At 48.0% G+C, this 24,286-nt stretch overlaps 1 long non-coding RNA gene across 1 annotated transcript; it reads left to right on the forward strand.

Moving 5' to 3' along the window:
* The first annotated feature begins 713 nt into the window (after positions 1-713).
* Positions 714-17,873, forward strand: LOC103227943 (uncharacterized). The gene is made up of 3 exons (XR_005242063.2): positions 714-819; positions 16,126-16,247; positions 17,412-17,873. It is a non-coding gene; the product is annotated as an uncharacterized lncRNA (long non-coding RNA).
* The last annotated feature ends 6,413 nt before the right edge of the window (positions 17,874-24,286 follow it).

Genomic DNA, 24,286 nt, shown 5'->3' on the forward strand with positions numbered 1-24,286 from the left:
AAACTAGTTTTGAGTTCACATACTCCCTGGTAAAGGCTTGGGGCCAGGAACCACACTTGGAACTGCTGCTGGGATGCAGTGATGGAGAAAGGGCTCACAGGAGCACAAGGCCTCGGAGAGAAGGAGTAAACTATGTGAAGCCTCCTGGCTTTAAAAAGCGTGGAGATTGTTGCTGGGTGCGGTGTTTCACACGTGTAATCCCAGCACTTTGGGAGGCCCAGGCGGGTGGATCACTTGAGGTCAGGAGTTCGAGGCCAGTCTGGCCAACATGGCCAACCCCTGTCTCTACTAAAAATACAAAAATTAACTGGGCATGGTGGCCCAGGCCTGAAGTCCCAGCTCCTTGGGAGGCTGAGGCAGGAGAATCGCTTGAACCCAGGAGGCGGAGGTTGCAGTGAGCTGAGATTGGGCCACTGCACTCCAGACTGGGTGACAAGAGTGAAACTCCATCTCAAAAACAAAAGAAAAGCATGGAAATTGTACGGTGTGCTTCACTGCGAATTCTGGTCCTGACTTGGTCTTAGAATAGCTCCGGGACTATGGACAGGTACCCTGCCCTCTCTGAACCTCAGTTTCCCGGTCTGCTTTATGAAAAGGGTGGCCTCTAACATTCCAGGCCGCACCCCTCCCCCAGCCTTCCCCAAGCCTCTGGGAGGTTCCAGGAGGAATTTCAGAGCAACTCTTCCGTTTGCCAGCAGAAGGCGATGGAGACCAGCCTCGGCTGGACTACTTCCTCCCCAGAGGCCCTTCACCGCCTCCCCATCCAGACCCAAGGTTCCCTAGTGGTCCGGACGGTTTCCTTGGCATCGCTGGCACCAGGTATCTCAGGCCACCCAGGTTGTCCCAGGGAGGGGCTGGAGGCACCGAGAGCCCTTCATATTGACCCAGACACGTGGCCAGGTTGGGATGCTGGGATTCTCCCAAACCCAGTCTGGGAGGAGCTGAGGAGAAAGAAGAACGGGTTTGGGCAAAGACACTTCAGCCCCTCCCCACACACACCCCGCTGAGCCTTTCGGTGGGAAACCACCCAGGAGCTGTTGACTTCTCACAGGGAAAGCCGGGCGGGGGTGGCCGGAAGGGAGCAAGACGGAGAGAGAGCTGCGCCAGCTCCCCGGGGACCGCCTGCCTGCAGGCGCGAGGCGGCGCTTGCATCAGCGCCTGCCAGGGCAGGGCCAGGGACCGCGGCCACCGGCGACGTCAGTCTCTTTCCCAGAAGAATTCCACTTCCTGCGGCCGGGGCCCCGGCTGTGAGGGGGCGGAGGAGTGGTGGGTTGGTGTCGCAGGATGACACCACTGGTTTACTGCATCTTCTCGGTCACACACTGTTGCCTAGGAGACCAACAGCATCCTGGCCGCCTCAGTGAGGCTAACCCGCCCCCGGGAAGTGACCCGGGGCACGGCCCACTCAGGAAACCACTGGCTCTAGGGTGCAGGCCCCAGGAGACTCGGCCACCCACTACGGGTCCTGGATTCTGCCCTGGAGGCATCCGGTGGCCCACCTTCCATATTGTACCTGATTGTCAAGTTTTCAAAGCACACTTGCTGGAGGATGTTAGAAACAAGCCAGAGAAAACTAAAGCCCAGAGAAGGGCCCTAAGATAGCCTGTAACTGGGAGAGCTGACTTTTCAAGCCTCTGTGATTTGGTTTGGTTTGGTTTGGGTTGGGTTGGATTGGTTTTTTTTCTTACCTTTCTTGCCATAGATCAGTGTCTCACAAACCTCTTAAGAGTCAATGGCCCATCCGCTATCAGTGAAGCAATGTTTGTTTTATTTTGTTTGTTTGTTGTTGTTTGAGACACAGTCTTGATTTGTCACTCAGGCTGCAGTGCGGTGTCTTGATCTTGGCTCACTTCAACCTCTGCCTCCCTGGTTCAATCCATTCTTTTGCCTCAGCTTCTCCAGTAGCTGGTATTACAGGTGCATACCACCACACTCGGCTAATTTTTTTTTTTTTTTTTTTTTAGAGAGACAAGGTTTCACCATGTTGGCCAGGCTGGTCTTGAACTCCTGACCTCAAGTGATCCACCCACCTTGGCCTCGCACAGTGCTGGGATTACAGGTGTGACCCACCACACCTGGCTGCAATGTTTGTTTTAATTAATTTTGGCAAGTATTTCCTGAGCACCCCGAGTGTGCCAGGTGAAGAGACAGAGAAGGATAATAACAGTGCTAGCCAACATATATTAAGTCTTGCAGAGCTGCACAGGCATGAACTTGTGGCTTAAACACAACCTTATGAGGTAGGTGTTATCCCCATTTTACAGAGTAGAATACCCAGTTAATGTGAGATCAGCTGGGAAGTAAAATCAAATCTGAGTCCTAAACTAGAAGTCTTTACCATTACCAGGCAGCCTTGCAGAATGTCAATTAACATGGCAGACAGGGCCCTTCTTCTTTGGAATTGATGCATTTTTACTGCATTTTAAGACCGTGCATTTAATCTTCAATTATGTGTTAATAATGTGAGATGAGGATAAAAGTAATTCCAAATAAGAAACATGTGATAACATCAATGCAACTAGCATTGAGGCCTACATTGAGGTATGCCAAACGCTGTGCCAAACCCACTACCATTATTACCTCATTTAATACAACAACTCTATGAGGTCAGTTATATCACTTTGGTCCCTCCTTCGCAGATGAAGAGACTGAGGCACAGAGGTGAAGTATGTCATCCATGTCCCAAAGCTAGTAAATGAATGCTTAGTAATTAACGGAATAGTGTCCTGGTCCATGTAAACACTTAATACACTTGTACTCTGCTTTGGAAAGAATGGAGAAACTGCAGTGTATACAAACATCCCGGGAAAACCTCATTCATTTGGACCATTTCCATCTAGATTTTACTATAATTTGAAAGGAGCCTAGGGTCGTGTTTTGTGTGTGTGTGTGTGTGTGTGTGGGGTGTGTGTGTGTGTGTGTGTGTGTTTTCCTGCTTGCGGGGAAAAGCTAAGCAAATAGTACAAACAAAGTAAAAACATTTTTGTGGGGCATTTTAGAATTTAGAAGAGCTAGGGTGTGTTCAGGGTGGTATGGCGGTAGACACATTTTAGGATGTATAAAGCACTTTGCTACCCAGGAGTTAACTTTATCTTCACAGTCCCCCTGAGAAGTCATTAGAACTGGCCATCTTAGTCCCAGTCTGCAGGTGAACTCTGAGAAACTTTCTAAAGAAGAATTTCTAACTACTAAAGAGAAAAAATGATCTTTAGGGACTCAAAAGTAAACTACCCACAATAGCTAAGATGTGAAAACAACAAATGAATGGATAAACGAAATGTAGTATGTACATACAATGAAATATTCAGCCTTAAAAAGGAATGAAATTCTGGTGAGTGCTACAATATGGATGAACATTGAAGGCATGATACTAAGTAAAATAAGTCAGACACAAAAGCACAGTATTGTATGATTCCACTTATATGGGATACCTAGAATAGAGAAATTTATAGATACAGAAGTAGAGTAGAGGTGCCGGACTGGAGGGAGAGAGAAATGGGGAGTTCTCATTTGATTAGAATTCAATGAACAATTTAATTGATATGAATTGAAGGGATGATGAACAAGCTCTAGGAATGGGTAGTGATGGTTGCACAACACTGTGAATGTACTTAATGCCTCTGAATTGTGCACTTAAAAGTGGTTAAAAGGTGGCTCATCCCTGTAATCCCAGGATTTTGGGAGGCTGAGATGGGTGGATCACTTGAGCCCGGGAGTTCGAGACCAGCCTGAGCAGCATAGTGAAATCCCATCTCTCCAAAAAATAATAAAAAAAAAATAATTAGCTGGGGGTGGTGGCAGATGCCTGTAGTCCCAGCTTCGTGGGAGGCTGAGGTGGAAGAATTAATTGAGTCCTAGAGGGTGAGGCTGCAATAAACGGTGATCATACCACTGCACTCTAGCTTAGGTAACAGAGAGGAAATTCTGTCTCAAAAAAAAAAAAAAAAAAAAAAAAGTTAAAATGGTAAATTTTGTGTTATGCATATTTTACTACAATGAAAAATTTTAAGAAAAAAAAAGTAACCCACATAGCAATCCCCATTCTCATCCAACTCTTTCTTTAAAAGGAGACTCCTGGGTACTTATTAAAGCAGAAGGAGCCTTAACTCAGGCCTGCACTTGAAAGCAAGAAAACACCATGCCTTTAAAAAATAGCTCACGAGTGTGTGTTTTCACTAAACACAGGAGGCTGGTATTCCCCTCAGGTATTCCAAGTGAACAAGATATGGCTGGTAGAGTGGAGAATTGGGAGGTGAGTCACTGGTTTGGCAGGTGACGTCACCATGAGGTGACCGTCTGCGTGGTGTGCCTCCCACCTCCCATGTCTCCCATTCTCTCCACTCAGGGGCGGCCAGGTCACCAGCTGGCTCAGCTGGAAGTCTATCTGTTCTGGTGTGATGTTTAGTGGGAAACATTCCTCTTTATGACTCAGTGACTCAGTATCCCAACAGATGGGTTCAGGAAGGCTCCAGGAGCTATAAAGCCAACTCCGAGGTGGAAACCTGGATGGCCAAGGAGGAGATGAAAGACATAAACCCTTGGGAAGGGAGAGGAGAGAGCTTGTTTTCTGTTTGTTGGAATGCTAAATATCTAAGAAGTAATGGAATGATTTAGGATAGTAATTATTATCCTAAGACAACTCAGGAGACTGGCACACGGAAGGGGACAGTAAATATTTATTGAATGAAATATTCATTGATTATTATTTCAGAGGTATTCAACTGCAAGAACAATCCCAAACTATGAGTGAAAAACATAGATTCTCGACCGGGCACAGTGGCTCGCACCTGTAATCCCAGCACTTTGGGAGGCCAAGGCGGGTGGATCACTTGAGGTCAAGAGTTCGAGACCAGCCTGGCCAACGTGGTGAAACCCTGTCTCTACTAAAAATACAAAATTAGCCAGGCGTGGTGGCACACACCTGTAATCCCAGATACTCAGGAGGCTGAAGCAGGAGAATCGCTTGAACCCAGGAGACAGAGGTTGCAGTGAGCCAAGACTGCACCACTATACTCCAGCCTGGGTGATAAGAGCGAAACTCCACCTCAAAAACAAAAAAAAATGGAAAGAAAAAGAAAAACATATATCCTTACTTATGTCTCACCAACTCTAGTTTTCTCAAAGGGGCACCAGAAATGGAGCTTGACACACTTTTGTGGAATTGACACAGGTTTGATATGGACAACTATGATATTGACACAAAGAATCATGATGTTTATGCAGGTAATGAGGTCATTAATAAGTAGTAATGTGAAGAGATTGTCTTGGACATGTTTGTACACTCATCTAGCAATTGTTAGCAGAGGTACCATATCTATATAAGATGAAAGGAAGTGAGGAAGAGAAAGTATTTGCTTTATTTGTTTTTCCTTTTTTCTCTTTAGGCTGTATACTGTTGAGTCAATCTGGGATGGTTTAAGGTACATGAGCCTCAGTATCAGACAAGCCTCAAATGAGTCAGTGAGGACTCTTAGTTGCAAGACAGAAATTGGATTCAAATTAGCTACAGGGGGAAAAAAAATCCAGCAGATGGCTTCAGGCATAGCTGTTTCCAGGTGCCCAAATGCTAGTGTTAGAGATTTGTTGGTTTTTTAAAAATCTTTCAGCTCTGTCTGCCTATAAGATGACAAGGAATCATCCCAGTAGCTCTAGTCTTACCTTTTGTGAGCCTAACAACCTCATTAGAAAGAGATCTTTCTTCTCAACAAAAATATCAGGGTTAACTCTGGCCGGCCTCGCTTGAGTCACATATTCCTCCCTAGACCTGGAGATGGTGTTAAAGCCATAAGATGCAGTTTCCAGAATAAAAAGGAATGGTTGCTGGGCAGGCAAAAACAATAGGTGTCACTCCCTGTGTGTAAATGTATGCCTGTGGGAGAGAGGGTTTATAGTTCATGTGGCACTTTCCTGATTTGTCACTACCTAGTGAGTCAGTCTGATGTGATGGAATGAGTGCGCTCTGGACTCAACAGGCCTGAGTCAAAATGTTGGCTCTTCATTAGCTGTGTGGCCTTGGGCAACTTACTTAAAAGTAACCATGCTGATAACTACCATGTTTTGAGCACTCGGCATGTGCTAGGTGTTACATATATTATCTCATTACTCTACATAGTCTTCCACAGCTCTGCAAAATGGTTATTATTTTCTCCTTCTTATTGATGAGGAAGCTGAAGATCAGACAGATTAAGTGACCTGCCCAAGATCACTAAGCTAGTTAGGGACACTCCAACCCAGGGTGCTCTGACTCAAGGCAGCCTCTCTGGCCCTCCCTCTCCATGCCTGAAAAATGGACATGACATGGAGAAGAAGAAAGTGGCAGAAGAGGAGGAAAAGGAAAAACGCTGAAACAGTAAAATGCCCATAACATATTAGGTATGCAATAAATCTAGTTCCCTTCATCTGTTCTTCCACTCACTTCTTTCCCCACTTTTCTCCATCTTTTTCTTTCTTTGGGCACTTCAAAAGGTCCTAACTTTCTCCTTCCTTCCTTCTCTCCCTTTCTTCTTTCCTTCCTCTCTTCCTTCCTTTTTTTCCTTCTCTTTCTTCCCCCCACCTGCCTCCTTTTTTTTTTTTTTTTGAGACAGAGTCTCGCTCTATCACCCAGGCTGTAGTGCAGTGGCGTGATCTCAGCTCACTGCAACCTCCACTTCCCTTGTTCAAGCGAGTCTCCTGCCTCAGTCTCCCGAACAGCTGGGATTACAGGTGCCCGCCACCACGACTGGCTAATTTCTGTATTTTTAGTAGAGACAGAGTTTCACCATGTTGGCCAGGCTGGTCTTGAACTCCTGACCTCAAATGATATGCCCACCTCAGCCTCCCAAAGTGCTGGGATTACAGGCATGAGCCACTGCACCCGGCCCATTTTTCCCCCCGCTTTTTGAAGTCCTTACCTGGTCCAAGGTGATATTTCTGAATCACAAGAGGATAAATACTGGGGCTTTAGTCATTTTTAAAGCACTCACCCTCATAAACATGACTGCCACCCCTAGAGGAACCCCCAGCCGTGACCCCTACATCAGCACTCTGGCTTGACCAAGATCATGTTCTAGCTCACTGGGAAGGGGGAAACCAAGGCACATGGGATTCCTCCCACTCCAGTTCACACCTCTGTATCCACCAGTCTCTGCATGAAGTTTTCCTAATCTATTTAACTCACATGCCAGCTCTGACTGAGGTGGGGTAGTGGCAGGGGCACCCTTTTCTCTCCACACTGTTTCGGCTTCAGCCCTCGCCTGACCTTTGTTTCACCCTCTCCTGCCTACTTGGGGAATCTGCCCAAGCCGTGATGAAAGGCAAGGGAAGTGAGCACCGTGCTGAGCCGTGGGGTTTGGAGATAAGCACCTTCCATTTTGGACATGTTGGAACTAGAAATCAAGAGGAATTGGCACTCCAAAGGGAGGGTCGGGCTTCTCCCAGATGCTGGGCTGGTGTGGGTGGGGGGGTCCCCTGGGCAGATGGAAGGGTGAGACTGCACAACATAGTCTTGCCAGGTGAGGAACTTGCCGAGGGTGACCAAACGGTGAACCTCTAACTCCTTAATGATTTTTCTAGAATGATCTGGCCTTGGGAACAGGAAGACCTCCTAAGTGACAGAGCCACCACTTCACACACACCTTGCACAACGTGTGAGTCTGTGCAGGTCATTCTCCACATGGCCACATGCCCTGTTTGGTGTGGGAGCCGCACCCCACACCCAGGCCCCTCAGGCCGCTCCACGTGGGTTCTTCCACCCAGGTGGGCACTGCAGTTGGGCTCAGGGTCTTCCTTCTTGGGGTAGCATCCCTGGTAGCAGAAACTGCCTCCTGTTCACCCCATCCTCAACCTAGGGCACAACATTAAGGAAGTCTGATTCCAGGAAGGCTTTTGTGAAATAAAGGGGGAGCTGTGGCCAGAGAGGAAAGGGGACATGGCGATGAGTTCACACTTATTAAATACCATCAGCCCTGAGAAAGAGTATGAATAATCCCCATTCTAGAGATGGGAAAACTGAGACTCGAGTTAGTTAACAGGAAGATGCAGTGTCTACCAACAGAACAATTTCATTTTATGGACTTGAGTCACTCCCAAGATGCCTGGCCCCTGAACACTCTGATTTCCTCACCCAGTTCTCAAACTACAATGTGCCCACAAATTCCCTGAGAGCTTGTTTAAAGGCAAATTGTGATTCAGAGGGGCCCGAGATCCCACCATCTGACAAGCTCCGCTGCTGCTAGTCTGAGACAACACTTTGAATAGCAAGCGAGGCTCCAGGTTGAGGCTGTCTTTTTACAACAGCATGCGCTTAAATTCCTCACTCGGGCAGCAGGGGTGGGTGGTCTAGAGTTGCACTATCCTAATTGAGATGTACTGTGAGTGTGAAATACACACCAGATTTTGAAGATGTTGTAAGAACAAAAGAATATAACATATCTCATTAATAATTCTTTTTATGAATTACATATTGAAATAATATTTGAGGTAAAATCAAATAGAGTTTTAAAAAATCTTTTTCAACTGTGTCTTTTTACTTTTCTCATGTGGCTACTAGAAAATGTAAAATTATGCATGTGGCTTGTATTATTATTATTATTATTTTGAGACAGATTCTCACTGTCACCCAGGCTGGAGTGCAGTAGCATGATCATAGCTCACTGCAGCCTCAACATTCTGGAGTCAAGGGATCCTCCCTCCCATCTCAGTCTCCTGAGTCGCTAGGACTACAGGCACATACCACCATGCTTGGCTAATTGTTTTATATTTTGTGGAGATGGGGTCTCTGTTACCCACACTGGTCTCCGACTCCTGAGCTCAAGTGATCCTCCTGCCTCAGCTTCCCCAAGTGCTGGGATTACAGGCATGAGCCTCCATGCCTGGCCACGTTATATTTTTAGTGAATAGCTCTGGTTTAGAGCAGTGGTTCTCAACCAGGCAGGGGTAATTCTGGCACCCCAGGGATATTTGGCAACGTCTGAAACGTCTTTGGCTTGGTTGCCATAAGTAGTCGGGTTGCTACTGGCATGTAATGGGTAGGGGCCAGGGATAGTGCTAAACATTCCATAGTGCCCAGGACAGCCCCTTATCACCAAGAATTTATCCAGCCCCAAATGTCAGTAATGCCAAGGTTGAGAAAGTCTCATCTAGAAACATCGCCAGCATCTCTCAGATTATTTTATTGACTTTTTAATTTGTCCAATGCCTTCATCCCTCTACTAGAACATAAGCTCCATGAAATCAGGGACTTGCCTGCCTGTGGCTGCTAGAACAGTGCCTGGCACAAGGCAGCATTCTGTAGTACACATTAAATGTCCCTCTATCCACTTGAGCCCACCAAGTGGTTTGAATTTGCCCATGCAAACTAGCAGAGTCCCACCAGCCAAGGGCCTCAGAACACAGTGAGACCACTCCATTCTGAAATCAAGCTAAGACAAGACAAAGTCTAAATCCACAGGTCTTGACTAGTTGTCCTCACAACTGCACATTAATCAATCTATCCACAGGCAGGCATTCACCCCAGGGAGCAGAGATAGGAATTGCCTCTGAAGGGCTTGTCAGGCCTCTGTGCACAGCTTGGCCCAGCCCAGCCCTGGCAGGCCTTTCATCCCGGGCGGGGTCACCTACCAAGCTGCCACAGACCAAGCTGCTTTCGTTTCCAGTGATTTTATTCACCACCCAGTGGTGGTTTCAAAGGGCTGGCTCCAGCCCATCTGATCTGCTGCCTTTTCTGAGTTGCTGGGCCCTGTGTGGAGCCCAAACCTGGGCTTTCTAAGGGAGAGTTGTCTCCTAGCCTTCTCCTTTCGCAAGCTGGTGGGTGGGGTTAGGGTGAGGCCAAAAGAACAACTTGGGTCCACCCAGGGCGTGCGAGGGAACGGAATCAGGGCAGATTAATTTCTCTTGTTGAGATAACTCTTTAATCTTCAATATAAAGTCGTGAAAGCCACTGTTCTGGGCCTTCTCCCTTTCCCTCTTGTCACTCCCTGGGGTGCGGCCCTGTCCTGGTAGGAGTCCAGAGACCTGGATTTGGCCCCAGAACTGGGCTGTGTGACCTAGGGTAAGGGAAGAAAGCCCTTCTGAGCTTTTTAAATTATTATTATTATTATTATTATTACCGAAACAGTCTCACTCTGTTGCCAGGCTGGAGTGCCGTGGTGCAATCTCAGCTGACTGCAACCTCCATCTCCTGGGTTCAAGCAATTCTCCTGCTTCAGCCTCCTGAGGAACTGGAACTACAGACGCGTGCCACCACGCCCAGCTAAGTTTTGTATTTTTAGTAGAGATGGAGTTTCACCATCTTGGCCAGGATGGTCTTGGTCTCTTGACCTCGTGATCCACCTGCCTCGGCCTCCCAAAGTGCTGGGATTACAGGCATGAGCCACCGCGCCCGGCCTCTGAGCTTTCTTCTAAATGGAGGAGAGGAGAGAGGAGTAGCAGTTATACTGATCTTTAAATCTTTTAGCCTTTCAATCTTGCCTCTAGTCTTTAAGATAAAGCCCGAGCCCCTTAGCATGACCCAGCTTCACTCCTGTCCACCTTCCTGCCTCTAAGTTGGCAGTCCAGCTCCTTGCCCCATATGGTGAATACATCCCACTTCAGCCACAGTGGCCTATCTTCAGTTTTGTTAATGTGCCTTGCTCTCTTTTACCTTCTAGTCTTTGGACATGTCATTCTGCTCTTCCATGGAGTTTTCTAGGGTAATTCTTAAATCTATATAGGGTAGATCACATGACATCTGTTCACTGTGTGTTCTTGGGCAAGTTACTTAACCTCTCTGTGCTTCAGTCCCCTCTTGTAGAAAAATGAGAATAACACTGGTCCCTAATTCATGGGGTTATTGTGCAGTTGAATGAGATGATGCTTGCAGAGTTGTTTACAGCAATATCTAACACCCAGAAGGCAACAAGGGAAAACATTCCCTGCCATCATTATGATCATTTCTGGAATGTGTTCATACTCAACTCTCAGGAATCAGCTCAGTTGTTACCCTCTTTCAGGAAGGCTTCCCAGGTTTCCACTCTCCAACTCCGGTGTCTGCCCCTCCTCTGCCTCCTGACTCACCCTGGGTCACTGCTGTCATCGCCCTTATCACTAGTGTGGTAACTGCCTGTTTACTTGTCTAGCTCCTCTCAATAGATTGTCACTTCCTCAAGTCTAGAGATTAGAAACAGACCACATGCTGGCCCAAACCACAGGTGTGCTTTAGCTGGACTGGGGGCAGGAAGTCTGGAAAACTTTTAATAAGGTGTATTTTTTTAAAATCGAAAACAAATCGGTTATTTTAAAAATGGGATGATTTCACATAAAAATCTGAGTTTCCTGCTTCTCTTGGAAAATTAGAGACTCTGCAAATACAAGCCCCTATCATCACCTGCACCTGCGGGAGCATTGGCTTCAGGGGGCAGGTGCTCCTGGCTTACTGTAGGCTCCACCCAGCACGATTACTCACATTCTGCCCCCAAAATAAGGTGATGACATAAGCCTGTCCTCTGAATCAGGACACCTTTGAGAGTGAAAGTGATATGTTATTAATAACCACAAATAAACCAGACAGATCAGGGAAAACTGGAAAACAGACTCCCCCTAAACTACAGAGTCGGGGGCTTTGTCATCTCTGGGTCCCACACGACACACTTCCTGCCACATACATGCTCAATAAATGGTCATCACAACAACTAGGGCATCTTGAGCATTTGCTTAATGCAAGCTTGTCCAATCCATGGCCCGCAGGCCTAGGACAGTTCTGAATGTGGCCCAACACAAATTCGTAAACTTTCTTAAAACATTATGAGGCCGGGCGCGGTGACTCACGCCTGTAATCCCAGCACTTTGGGAGGCGGAGGCGGGCAGATCATGAGGTCAAGAGATTGAGACCATCCTGGCTAATATGATGAAATCCCGTCTCTACCAAAAATACAAAAATTAGCTGGGTGCGGTGGCGGGTGCCGGTAGTCCCAGCTACTTGAGAGGCTAAGGCAGGAGAATCGCTTGAACCCAGGAGGCGGAGGTTGCAGTGAGCTGAGATCTCACCACTGCACTCCAGTCTGACAACAGAGCAAGACTCCATCTTAAAAAAAAAAGAAAAAAGAAAAAAAAAAAGGAGTTTGAAGTTTTTTGCATTTTTTTTAAAGCTCCTCAGCTATTGTTAGTGTTAATGTATTTTATGCGGGGTCCAAGACAATTCTTCCAATGTGGCCCAGGGAAGCCAAAAGATTGGACTCTCCTGGCTTAATGTATTAGCTCGACAGTCCTCCCAGGAGCCTTATGAGGTAGTGACTGTTGTCTGCATCTTGCAGATGAAGAAACTGAGGCACAGATATATTTAATAACTGTAACCTGTCTCGACTGCACGGCTAGGAAATGGGAAACAAGACAGTTTGGGTCTAGAGGTTGTGTGTTGGCAAAATCAATCATTCGCTCTTAGAGTCCTTCCCACCTCTACAAACTTCGGGTTCTTTTGATGTTTTTCCTCTTGTTTTCTCCTTTCTCAGGTCTCTCTTTTTTTTCTTTTTTTTTTTTGAGACGGAGTCTCACTCTGTCGCCCAGGATGGAGTGCAGTGGCCAGATCTCGGCTCACTGCAAGCTCCACCTCCCGGGTTCACGCCATTCTCCTGCCTCAGCCTCCTGAGTAGCTGGGACTACAGGCGCCCGCCACCTCGCCCGGCTAGTTTTTTTGTATTTTTTAGTAGAGATGGGGTTTCACCGTGTTAGCCAGGATGGTCTCGATCTCCTGACCTCGTGATCCACCCGTCTCGGCCTCCCAAAGTGCTGGGATTACAGGCTTGAGCCACCGCGCCCGGCCAGGTCTCTCTTTTTGTCCTTTCCTCCTTTCTCTCTCGTACTCTGTCCTCTTCGTCTCCCTCTCGCTCGCTCTTTCTGTTCCACCCACTCTTGCTCTCTCTGTCTCTCCCATCTTTGTCTCTCTGTGTCTCTAACTGTTGTTCCTGCTCTTGGGAACTCTCTGTTTCTGTCTCTCTGTATTTCCCTTGACATCTTTTTTTTTTCTTTTCTTTTTTCTTTTTTTTTTTAAGACAGAGTTTCACAGTGTCACTGAGGCTGGAGTGCAATGGTGTGATCTTGGCTCACTGCAGCCTCAACCTCCCAGGTTCAAGTGATCCTCCCACCTCAGCCTCTCAAGTAGCTAGGACTATAGATGTGTACCACACCTGGCTAATTTTTGTATTTTTTTGTACAGATGGGGTTTTGCCAAGTTGCCCAGGCTGGTCTCAAACTCCTGGGCTCCAGCGGTCCTCCTGCCTTAGCCTCCCAAATTGCTGGGATTGCAGGCCTGAGCCACTGGCGCCCAGCCATGACTCCTTTCTTGAAAGACTCTGTCTCTTTTCTTGCCATCTCTCTGCTCTTCCTTTTTCTGTCCTCCCTTTTTCCTCCTCCTCTTTCTCCTTCTCTCTGTGTCTCTCCCTCTCTCTTCCGCACATGATGCATTCTCACCAACCATGACTAAACACGTATGCGATAGAAGAATATGTTTTCAGTAACTCACTGTGGGTGCTGGCTTGTAGAAATCCCACAAGCCAGGCCCTGTGCCTTCACTACACTTTTGGTGAGAACTTCTGTGGACAGAGGCACAAAAGCCTCAAGCTGTGAGATTCAAAATCCAGTAGTTTAGCCAGCCCCTCAGCACTCCCAGCTTGTGCCTCCATCCTTGTTCAAAACAATGAGTTGGAAAGTGTCTTGATGACTTTCAGCAGACAGACCTGCAAAGAAGAGAAGCTGGTCTGGACTCCGGCCTTCCTTCACAACACACTGACAGGTAAATAAAATTAATGGCATGTGTCTCTTTTTTGCAAGAGAAGGATAACCACAGTATATCCTTTACAACAAATATGTATGTTCAAAGCACATGAAATGAATGTCTCTTGAAGGACAAAACAGCCTTGGAATATCATTTTGAAGCCAAGGAGAAAAGTAACTTTTTCTGGCTGGGTGCAGTGGCTCATGCCTGTAGTCCCAGCACATTGGGAGGATGACTCAGGAGGATCTCTCAAGCCCGAGAGTTTAAGACTGGCCTGGGCAACATGGCGAAGCCCCCATGTCTACAAAAACACAAAAATTAGCCAGGCGTGGTGGCGTGCACCTGTAGTCCCAGCTACTCAGGAAGCCGAGGTGGGAGGATGGCTGGAACCCAGGGTGTCAAGGCTGCAGTGAGCTGAGATTGTACCACTGCACTCCAGCCCAGGTGACAGAGTGAGACCCTGTCTTGGGAAAAAAAGGTAACTTTTTCTTAACATGTAAACAGGGAGAAAAGTAATAGAAAAGGAGAAAATGGTACTCCTCAGCAGTGAAGTGAGTGAAAAATTAAGTGGGGATAGCAGAGAGGGAAAGAGAGGGGAAGGGAAATTAAGCAGAAGTCACAGTAGCCTGAGGAATGAGACAGAGGAGGATGAGGGGGAGGAGAGGCAGAGGAAGAGGAGGAGGAGGCAGAGGCAGAGAAGGAGGAGAAGGAAAGGAGGAGGAGCTGAGATTGGGGGAAGAAGGTGACTGATCTTAACAAATTTCAGATGAGACTTCAGCAGCCCCAGCTTAGGCAACTACCTGGTTGGCTCTGCCCAAATGAATGTCCACTTACGGAGGGAGGGAGAAGGAGGAAACCTGGAGACCAAAAGGGTCCCGGTGAAGTAGATAATCAGTCTCAAATCCCAGACTGGGCTCCACCCTTTTGTTCACCTTGGTTTCCGAATGGGTGTCCCTGTGCTCTGGAGGGGAAGTGTTCAGACAAAGGCTCACTGGTGGCGATGAGTCAGGGCCCCACCCAGGCCCTACCAGCCCCAGGAGGCCTCTCCTTGCCCATAGGCCTGACAGCGGCTGGGTGTTATCAGGAGAAACCAAGAAACAGTAGGGGCATGGCAAGCCATTCAAAGTCACTCCAAAAGACCTGCTGTGGCCATAGGGTCTAGCTGCCAGAGCCCTGTAGCTGGGGTGGTTCCATTCATCCTGGCAATTAATGGTGAGTTGGCTGGCCAGTGTTTGCCATTTCAATGTCAACAGCCCAAGGGAGACAGCCCTGTGGAGCGGGATCAGCCTAGCTATATGATCTGTTACTTGGCCTGGCCGGATGGCTCAAGCCTGTAATCCCAACACTTTGGGAGACCGAGGCGGGTGGATCACTTGAGGCCAGGAGTTTGAGATCAGCCTGACCAACACAGGGAAACCCTGTCTCTATTAAAAATACAAAAATTAGCTTGGCGTGGTGGCGCACATCTGTAATCCCAGCTACTCGGGAGGCTGAGGCAGGAGAACTGCATGAACCCAAGAGGTGGAGGTTACAGTGAGCCGAGATCACACCACTGCACTCCAGCCTGGGTGACAGAGCCAGACTCCATCTCAAAAAAAAAAAAAAATCTGTTACACACTATTTCCACCATCAACACCCTTCCTTTAGCTGTAAGACCTGAGAGGGCAGGAGACCTGTTGTAGATCCCACAGCATACCCAGCAATTGACCTACAGACTGGTATGCAGCAGGTGCTCAATAACTGAACAAGTTAGCATGCATTCAACTCTCCCTGCTGCCACAGACCAGCTGTGTGACCCTGCTCAACTTCCTTAACTTGTCTGAGCTGCTACTTCCCTTATCAGTACACAAGAGAGTGCCAGTGAAAGCATAGACTATTGCCTTCCCACCTTTGTGAGATAAGAAAGCCGGAGCATCCAGTCCATAGTTGTCATCAAAATATGGTGGGGGTGGAATGGAGGAGCTCCTTTCCCTTTCCAAAAGTCTGCAGCTTCTGTTGCCGCTAGTTCCGAGGGTGTCGTACAGATGTTACTTTTTAGAAAGACGGTGTGGGGATGTGGTTAAGTGCTCATGATCTGGGGGCTGAGTACCCGAGTTCAAATGCTACCTCCTCCACCTGTCACTCCGTGGTGGCCACCAGCAAGCCACTTCATCTCGCTGAGCTTGTTTTCCCATGTGTAAAACAGAATTGTCAGGAGGCTCACGTGAGATAAATCCCACATCCCTGGCACATAGTAGATACTCCATACACCTTAGCCATGATCACCAGTTTCCACCTCCCAACCCTGTGATGGAGATGTGACTCTCCCCAGGGTGCAAAAGAGGAAACCAGGGCTGGCCAGGTGGAGAGGCCCTCTCCTGACAGCAGAACCAGAACCAGACACCCTTATCCCACCCACCCAGGCCCACCACAGCTGCCAAACATGAGCTGATGAGACAGCCCTCGTGGTCTCCACCCACTGCCCTGGTAGAGAAGTGAAACATGAACCCATCAGTGCAAGACAGAGGAAGAGGCACCAGCGAAGGTAAGAAGAGTCGGGTGGCCATGAATTTTGTTGAAGGGACAGTCCAGGACAAGGTCAAGTCCAGGGTGGCAAGAGGGTGGAGGCGGTGGGAGGATAGTATGACAAGAGGGGTATGGGGGCTGAGTCGGCTGGCGGCCAGGGGTGAAAAGCTGGTCCCGAGAATGAGGAAGGAAGCCTTTTTATCAGTGTTAACAAGAACAGAGAGGGAAGTTCTTTGCATCTGGCCAGATACCTCAGCTGTGACCTCCTGTCTTTCAGGAGGGGGTCCCTGCAAGTTTTGCTTTCAAAAGTCTCTTGGGAGAAAACACAAGTCCCTGATTCTTAGAAGCTGCCTTCATCTTAACTAAAGAAATCCCTCAGTGGCTTTTTGGTCAGCACAACAGGATTAGCCTTTCTGACTGGTGGGCTTCCAGCCTCTAAGAATAGCTGGATTTCCCTTGCTTTCACCTACCCATTTGCAGGTGAGAAAACTGAAGCTGGAACCTGGCCTCCAGTCCTGTCTCTGCCATTAGCAGCCCTGGGATCTTAACGCCTCCACCAGCTGAGCTTCAGTTTTTCCATCTGTAAAATGGAGGGTTGAGGCCACATCTTCCTTTTAGTCCTTCCCCTTCCCTTCCCTCCAGAGCAAGCGATGTGGAATTCTAAGGCCAAAGTCACCCTGATTGAATGGTGTGGATTAGTCAAGAACCCAAGATGACCCAAGGATATGAGATTCCAACCTCCCGCAGGCAAGCAGAAGTGCTCCCTCCTACATAGGGCCGCCCTCCTTCCTGAGCAACTGGGCTGATTTGTGGAAGAAACAGCTGTGCTTTCTGGTGAGCTCCAATGCCAAACATGTAGGCCTTGGAGGAGGCAGGACGTTCCATCAACAGTCATTGTTCACACCTGTGCTCTATGGGCCAGGCATCAAGCCAATAGTAACACCTCATTTCACCCCACAACAACCCTGTACCAAGCACACACCCATTTTACACCTGAGGAAGCTGAGGCTTGGAGAGGCACTGCACCCAGGGTCATGTAACCACAGGTGACAAAATGAAGATGCAAATGCAACCTGAGTGATTCCTTTTGACGGAGCCACACCATTTAAATCAATGCTGGGTGATTGGATTATATGTAATTTCTTTTTAATTAAAAACTTTTTTTTTTTTTTTTTTTGGCCAGACACAGTGGCTCATGCCTGTAATCCCAGCACTTTGGGAGGCCGACGTGAAGTGGATCACTTGAGGTCGAGAGTTCGAGACCAGCCTGGCCAATACAGTGAAACCCTGTCTCTACTGAAAATACAAAAAGTTAGTAGGGTGTGGTGGTGGGCAACTGTAATCCCAGCGACTTGGGAGGCTGAAGCAGGAGAATCGCTTTAACCTAGGAGGCAGAGGTTGCAGTGAGCTGAGATCGCGCCACTGCATTCCAGCCAGGGTGACAGAGTGAGGGATTCTGTCTCAAAGAAAACCCAAAAAACAAAACAAAAACATTTTTTTCCCCCATAATGAACAGGATTGCTTGTGTTTTAAAAGGGAGTAACCAATCACAGCACTTGCAAAGAACATTATATGTTGCCTGGAATCTGATTTAAACTATTCCATGGGGGTGGTGGTGCAAAAATAAAGCAAAATTATCTGTGAATTGATAGCCCTTGAGGCTGAGTATTGGGTGTGACGTTCATTATCCTGTTCTCCTGTAGTGAACGTGTTTGAGAAGTTCCATGGTATTAAAAAATTTTTTGATTTAAAATTTAATAAGTCTAAATTCAAGATAAATGAACTGGCCTGGGAATGCCCTGTCATGGGGGTAGCAGTCCTTCGCCCCACCCCACAGCTGAAAGCATTTTAAGGTCGGCTTCAAGAAGGTATTCATTAAGGCCTCCTGGTTCTGCTCTCCCTGAACCACAATGGCTCTCTCTGCGTCCGGGAGAACAATCTTCCCCCAGATTGCTGGCCAAGTCGAGACTGCGCATTAGGGATCCCACAGCCAAGCTGTGGTTTTATGACAGAGTTTGGAACCATATGTGGTTCACGCTCACTCTGTCCAGAGACTTGGGGAATCTCTCATAAATATTCTCAGCAAAGCCACATCCTGGGACACCCAGAAAACTGGCAAAGATGAGACCTCTGGCTTCCACAAGATGGCCAAGCATCTGGGAGTGGCCCCTCTGCACTGGCCCCCCTCAGGCCCAGCACATGCTGCTTCTGCCTGTCCCCAGAGTCCCTGGGGAGTTTGACTTGTCTTCCCAGACCCCTCTGAAATAAGGAGACCTCGCCATGTACAGGCCTTCCCTGTCCTCAGACAAGTGGAATCACCTGTCCACTGGCCTGTATTAGATTGAGCTATAGTCATTCATTTAGTCAGTAATTATTTATTCAATTATTATTTATTGAGCATCAGCTATATGTACAGCCTTCCGTGTCCTCAAATAAGTAGAATCACCTGTCTAATGGCCTGTATTATGTCGAGCTCTAGTCATTCATTTATCAATAATAATTTATTAAGCACCTACTATATGCCCTAGGATTCTAGCATATAGCAGAGAGATGGCCTAGGTAGCATATACAGCATATAAAAGACACAGTCCCCATATTCCAGGAGCTTCTAATTTCCTAGAGGAGAAAGGCAATAATCGATAATTAATACTATTAATCGTCTCATTATAATTCTGACAAATGCTTTAGAGAAGTACAGGCACTGTGAGGGCATCAGGAATGTGATCTGATTGAGTGAGAAGGAAGGGAGTGGAGAGGATTCAAAGAAGGCTTCATGAGCCTTGGCAACACAGTGAGACCCCACCTCTATCAAAAAAAAAAAAAAAAAAAAAAAAAGTCAGGTATGGTGCCCTGTTTCTATCGTCCTAGCTACTTGAGAGGCTGAGATACGAGGGTCTCTTGGGCAAAAGTCGAGGATGCAGTGACCTGTGACCGCGCCACTGCACTCCAGCCTGGGCAGCAATGCGACACTCTGTCTCAAAACAAAACAAAATCAAAGGCTTCTTGGAGAGAATCAAGTTTAAATTGAGATCTGAACATTTGAGGCATTAGCCAGCCAATCAGAGAAAAGGGGGTTATTCTAGAGAGAGGAAGCAGCATATGCAAAGATCAGATGGACCATGGCTCCTTCAAGGAAGTGAAACTATACCGTGTGGACTGTGTGGTATGAGGACTATGACAGGGAAGGAGATGGTAGAGATGGCAAAGAAGGAGCTGGGGGCAGGTCACGAAGGAGCTTGAAGGCCAGGTTAAGGATGATGGAGTGCTCATGAGGTAATAGGTGTGTGTGGAGGGGTGAGTAAATTGTACCTAAAATGAGTGCTTTCGTAGCTGGGGAGCTGATTGGGTCAGAACAAGGTAATGTGGATGCTGCAGGGACTAGGCCAGCCCACACAGCACATTTGTAAGAATTAGGAGAAGGTGCCCCTCTGGGAAGATGCAGCCCCATAGGCTCATGCTTAGGAAAGGGACCTGACCTGAATTTCAGCCCCTCTATGCCTAAGCCAGCACCCTTGTGCAGTCGGCAACCTACACAACTGTATACAATGGCCACAGATGCCAGGGAATAGTCAGAAGGGTATAACATTTGTTGACAAATCTGTCTCCTCCACCTTAAGCACCATGGGTTCTGAGTTCTTGAGCTCCATATCCATATTGTAACCTCAGTACACATAGGAGATGCTCCTATTATTTGTCAAACGGATTGTTCTTTGGCTACTTGTTTTTTCTTCAGACTTTCTGTCTTCCTGTCCTTCTAAATTCATAACGGCTTCCTCTCAATGCACTCCTGCTAGGGTTAGAAAGCACTGTGTTGGCTAGTTTAAGGTTTTTTTTGTTTTTTTTTTTTAAAGACAGGGTCTCGCTCTGTCACCCAGGCTTGAAGTGCAGTGGTGCGATCTCTGCTCACTGCAGCCTCCGCCTCCCAGGTTCAAGTGATTCTTGTGCATCAGCCTCCTGAGTAGCTGGGACCACAGGCATACACCACCACACCCAGCTAACTTTTATATTTTTAGTAGAGATAGTGTTTCGCCATGTTGCCCAGGCTGGTCTCGAACTCCTGGCCTCAAGCAATCCACCTTGGCTTCACAAAATGCTGGGATTATAGGCGTGAGTTACCACATCTGGCTCACTTTGACTTTTTAATCCTGACATCTTACCCTCTGTCCATTCAACAGAAACTTGGCTATGGCCACACAGCTAGGAAGGTGGGCAAGTGGTGCTGGGTAGGAAACTGTCAAGCCCTGGGGGTGTGGTCCAGGCTGGATTCCCTACCTTCTGGTGGGGATTCTTGTGGCTTAATCTCCGTACTTTGGATCTGTGAATGTCAGAGCTGAAAGGAACCCTTTAGGGCCCCGTTTTACAAATGGGGCAACTGAGGCACAGAGAAGGGCTGGGAATTACTAGAAGCCACTGAGTAAGAGCCAGAGCAGAACTGGAAACTAGGTCCCTTGACATGTTTAGAAGAAGCAGCTAGCTAGCTATCAGGAGTGGAAATTAGAAGAGAAAGACCAAGGAGGAGAAATGGCTCTCTGAGGAGGGTGTCTGATTGTGATGGCTGTCAGTGGGGCTACGAGGGATTAGAGCAGGATTTGGGAGAGTCCTTGATCACTGTTCAAAGGGAAGAGAGGGCCAAGAAAATAGGACTTCACCAAGGAGTGGACAGCCCTCTAAACTGGAATCCATTAGGATCCAGCCTGGCCATAGATCTCCAGACGCTAAACAGAATTTCTTGTTCTGGGCCTGGTCAGTTTGGAAGTCCTTGGTCAGTAGCATTTGGCTGGGAGCAAGCTGCCGGATGGCCTGCTCTGAGAGCACTTTGTGAAATCAGAGGCAAGGCTTGGTTCCCCTTCCCGGGAGCCTGCACTCCAGGTACCTCTGTGAGGCCCCACTCCAGTTCTCTGTCAGCATCTGCTCGGGGCTTTCCTCCTTCTAGGTCTTCATCACAGCTCCTCCTATGTCACATTGCCTCGGGTCCCACCAACACTGCCCTGAGCTGGAAAATCCCTCTGAGCCCGAGCAGCCCGTGACCATAGAGGCAGGAAACTATGACACTCGAGGCACACAGGGTGTGAGGTTTATTCTTGGTATGTGGTTGGGAAAGGCGGGGTTGAATGGGGGTGGGGTGGGATGGGATCCTCAAGAGAGATAGAGAAATCCAAAAAGAAGGAACCCCTTTGAGAATATCAGAGTAGTTTTCTTTTCTTTTCTTTTCTTTTCTTTTTTTTTTTTTTGAGACAGGGTCTCGCTGTGTCACCCAGGCTGGAGTGCAATGATGTGATCTTGGCTCACTGCAATCTCTGCTATCTGGAGTCAAGTGATTCTCCTGCCTCAGCCTCCTGAGTAGCTGGAACTACAGGTGCACACCACTGCACCCGGCTAATTTTTGTATGTTTTGTAGAGTCGGGGTTTCACCATGTCGCCCAGGCTGGTCTCAAACTCCTGGCCTCAAGTGATCTGCCCACCTCAGCTTCCCAAGGTGCTAGGATTACAGGCATGAGCCACTGCACCCTGCCTCAGAGTAGTTTTCTTTCCCAGCATGTTCCCTTTATTTCAAGCCCCAGGGATTGTCTCTCTTCCTTGGGGTAGCCTCTGGAGGTGGGGGAAGCAGGGGGGCATTTTAGGATCAAGGGTTCAGTCCCTCAATCAGGGACCCCAACCTATAGAGTTTAGTAGTAGCAATTGTAGTAACATAGGGAATATTGTAATTAACTGATCACTTTCTAGATGCCGGGTTTTAAGTATCTAGTACAGTGCCTGGAACACAGTAAGTCCTCAATAAATGGTAGCTTGATTGTATGATTGTAATCCACCTTAAGAAGTGGCATGAGGCCAGGCACGCCTGTAATCCAAGCCCTTTGGGAGGCCAAGGCAGGCGGGTCACTTGAGGTCAGGAGTTCAAGACCAGCCTGGCCAACATGGCGAAACCCCATCTCTACTAAAAATAGAAAAATTAACTGGACATGGTGGTGGGTGCCTGTAATCCCAGCTACTTGGGAGGTTGAGGCAGGAGAATCTCTTGAACCTGGGAAGCGGAGGTTTCAGGGAGCTGAGATCATGCCATTTGCCAGCGTGGGTGACAGAGGCAGGAATCCCAATCTCATTTTAGAGATGGGAAAACAGATTCAAAGACCACAAGTCATTTTTCCAACATGGTACAGCTGGCTATTCATTCGCCCACTGATTCCATAAGTATGCATGGAGTCCTTGCTGTGTGGCAGCCACTGCTCTAGATGAGAGGAATGGAGCCCTGAACATGGCCCCCGCCCTCAGGGTTCATCTGTGTGTGTTCTACTGAAGGGAGTCAGGTGGTGAACACATAGCAAGTCAATAAGGAAGGGAATGGGAATCGCAGATCGGAATGGAAAACAGGCATTGCAGGGAGATGTGGAAGAAGTGAGAACATGGCAGTGCTTTAGAAAGGAAGAGAAAGGAAGGCTTTTTAAAAATCTTTATTTTTTGTAGAGACGGGTTCTCTCTCTGTTTCCCAGGGCTCAAGTGATCCTCCTACCTTGGCTTCCCAAAGTGCTGAGAGTGTAGTCATGAGCCACTATGCCCAGCCAAGGGAAGGCTTTTTAAGGGAGGTGACACTGGAGCTAGGATTTGGTAAGTGTGAAGGAGCCAGGGAAAGGTTGTTTACAGTAGAGGCAAACCAACAGCAAAGGCCTTGTGTGGGGAGAGAGCTTGGTTGGTTTTCAGGAGGTTCAGGGAGGCCAGTGGGACTGAGGTGAGCAAGGAGGTGCATGGGAGGGAGGGAGATGAGGAAACCGGTGGGACAGGGACATACCGGCCTTTGGGGCCACGGGAAGAACTGGGGCTGTCAGTGGCAGAGACTGCCACTCTGGATTTTAATCCCTCACTTCAGACCTCCATGGCCAGCCCAGGCTCTGCCCCTTTGGCCCCAGTCCTGACTCTGAGCTGGGCTTCGGCGGGTGTGACTCCCCTACGTCCCCGCTGACCACAGCCCCCTCCACTCGCAGTGTGTCATAGGACAGGCAGGGCCACTCCTGTTTCCCGGCTCAGAGCCTGTCCAGGCCTGCAGATTCCCCACTGAGCAACAGAAACAACCCCTCGCTGATGGGACAGCCAGCCCTAGAGGAGGGAGCAGCTGTCCAAACCCCAAACACCTCCCTACCAGCTACCTGCGAGGCTTCTGGGCCTTCCCCCTTCCTCCACCCACCCTTCTCTCACACGTCAGCTGACCTGGGTTCAAATCCTGCCTCTACCTCCCATAAACACTAGGGCAGTAAGCAAGTTGGGTTTTATTTTGTTTGGTTTGATTTGGTAGAGGTGGGGTCTTGCTATGTTGCCCAGGCTGGTCTCGAACTTCTGGGGTCAAGCAATCCTCCTACCTCTGCCTCCTAAAGTGCTGAGATTACAAGCGTGAGTCACTGTGCCCAGCCTGAGCAAGTCATTTAATCCCTCACCTGTGAGGTGGGATAACACCTATCTGCTCTCACAGGGCTGTCAGTGAACATGAAATATGATAAGAGTAATATCAGTTAGCACTGAGAGTCTACTCTGGGCCAGGTATGTGCCACTTGCCCTATACACTTTAACTCACTTTCCCTTTCTCCTCATAACAACAATATTGGGGAGTATTGTGATCAGAGCCAGCTTCATGAGCATGTGGCCTATGCAGTCACAGAGGGCCACCCCATACTTAGAAGGCCCCCACACTTGGTTTAATTCTCCACCAATGCTGTCTTGAAATTCTTCTTCTTTTTTTTTTTTTTTTTTTTTTTTTTTGAGACAGAGTTTAGCTCTTGTTGCCCAGGCTGGAGTACAATGGCACGATCTCAACTCACCACAACCCCCACCTCCCAGGTTCAAGCGATTCTCCTGCCTCAGCCTCCCAAGTAACTGAGATTACAGGCATGTGCCACCACGCCCAGCTAATTTTGTATTTTTAGTAGTGATGGGGTTTCTCCATGTTGGTCAGGCTGGTCTTGAACTCCCAACCTCAGATGATCCACCTGCCAAAGTGCTGAGATTACAGGTGTGAGTCACTGAGCCCAGACGAAATTCTTAATAATTTTTTTTTTTTTTTTTTTTTTTTTT

The sequence above is a fragment of the Chlorocebus sabaeus genome, chromosome 22 (genome assembly GCF_047675955.1).
Source record: "Chlorocebus sabaeus isolate Y175 chromosome 22, mChlSab1.0.hap1, whole genome shotgun sequence".
NCBI classification, from domain to species: domain Eukaryota; kingdom Metazoa; phylum Chordata; class Mammalia; order Primates; family Cercopithecidae; genus Chlorocebus; species Chlorocebus sabaeus.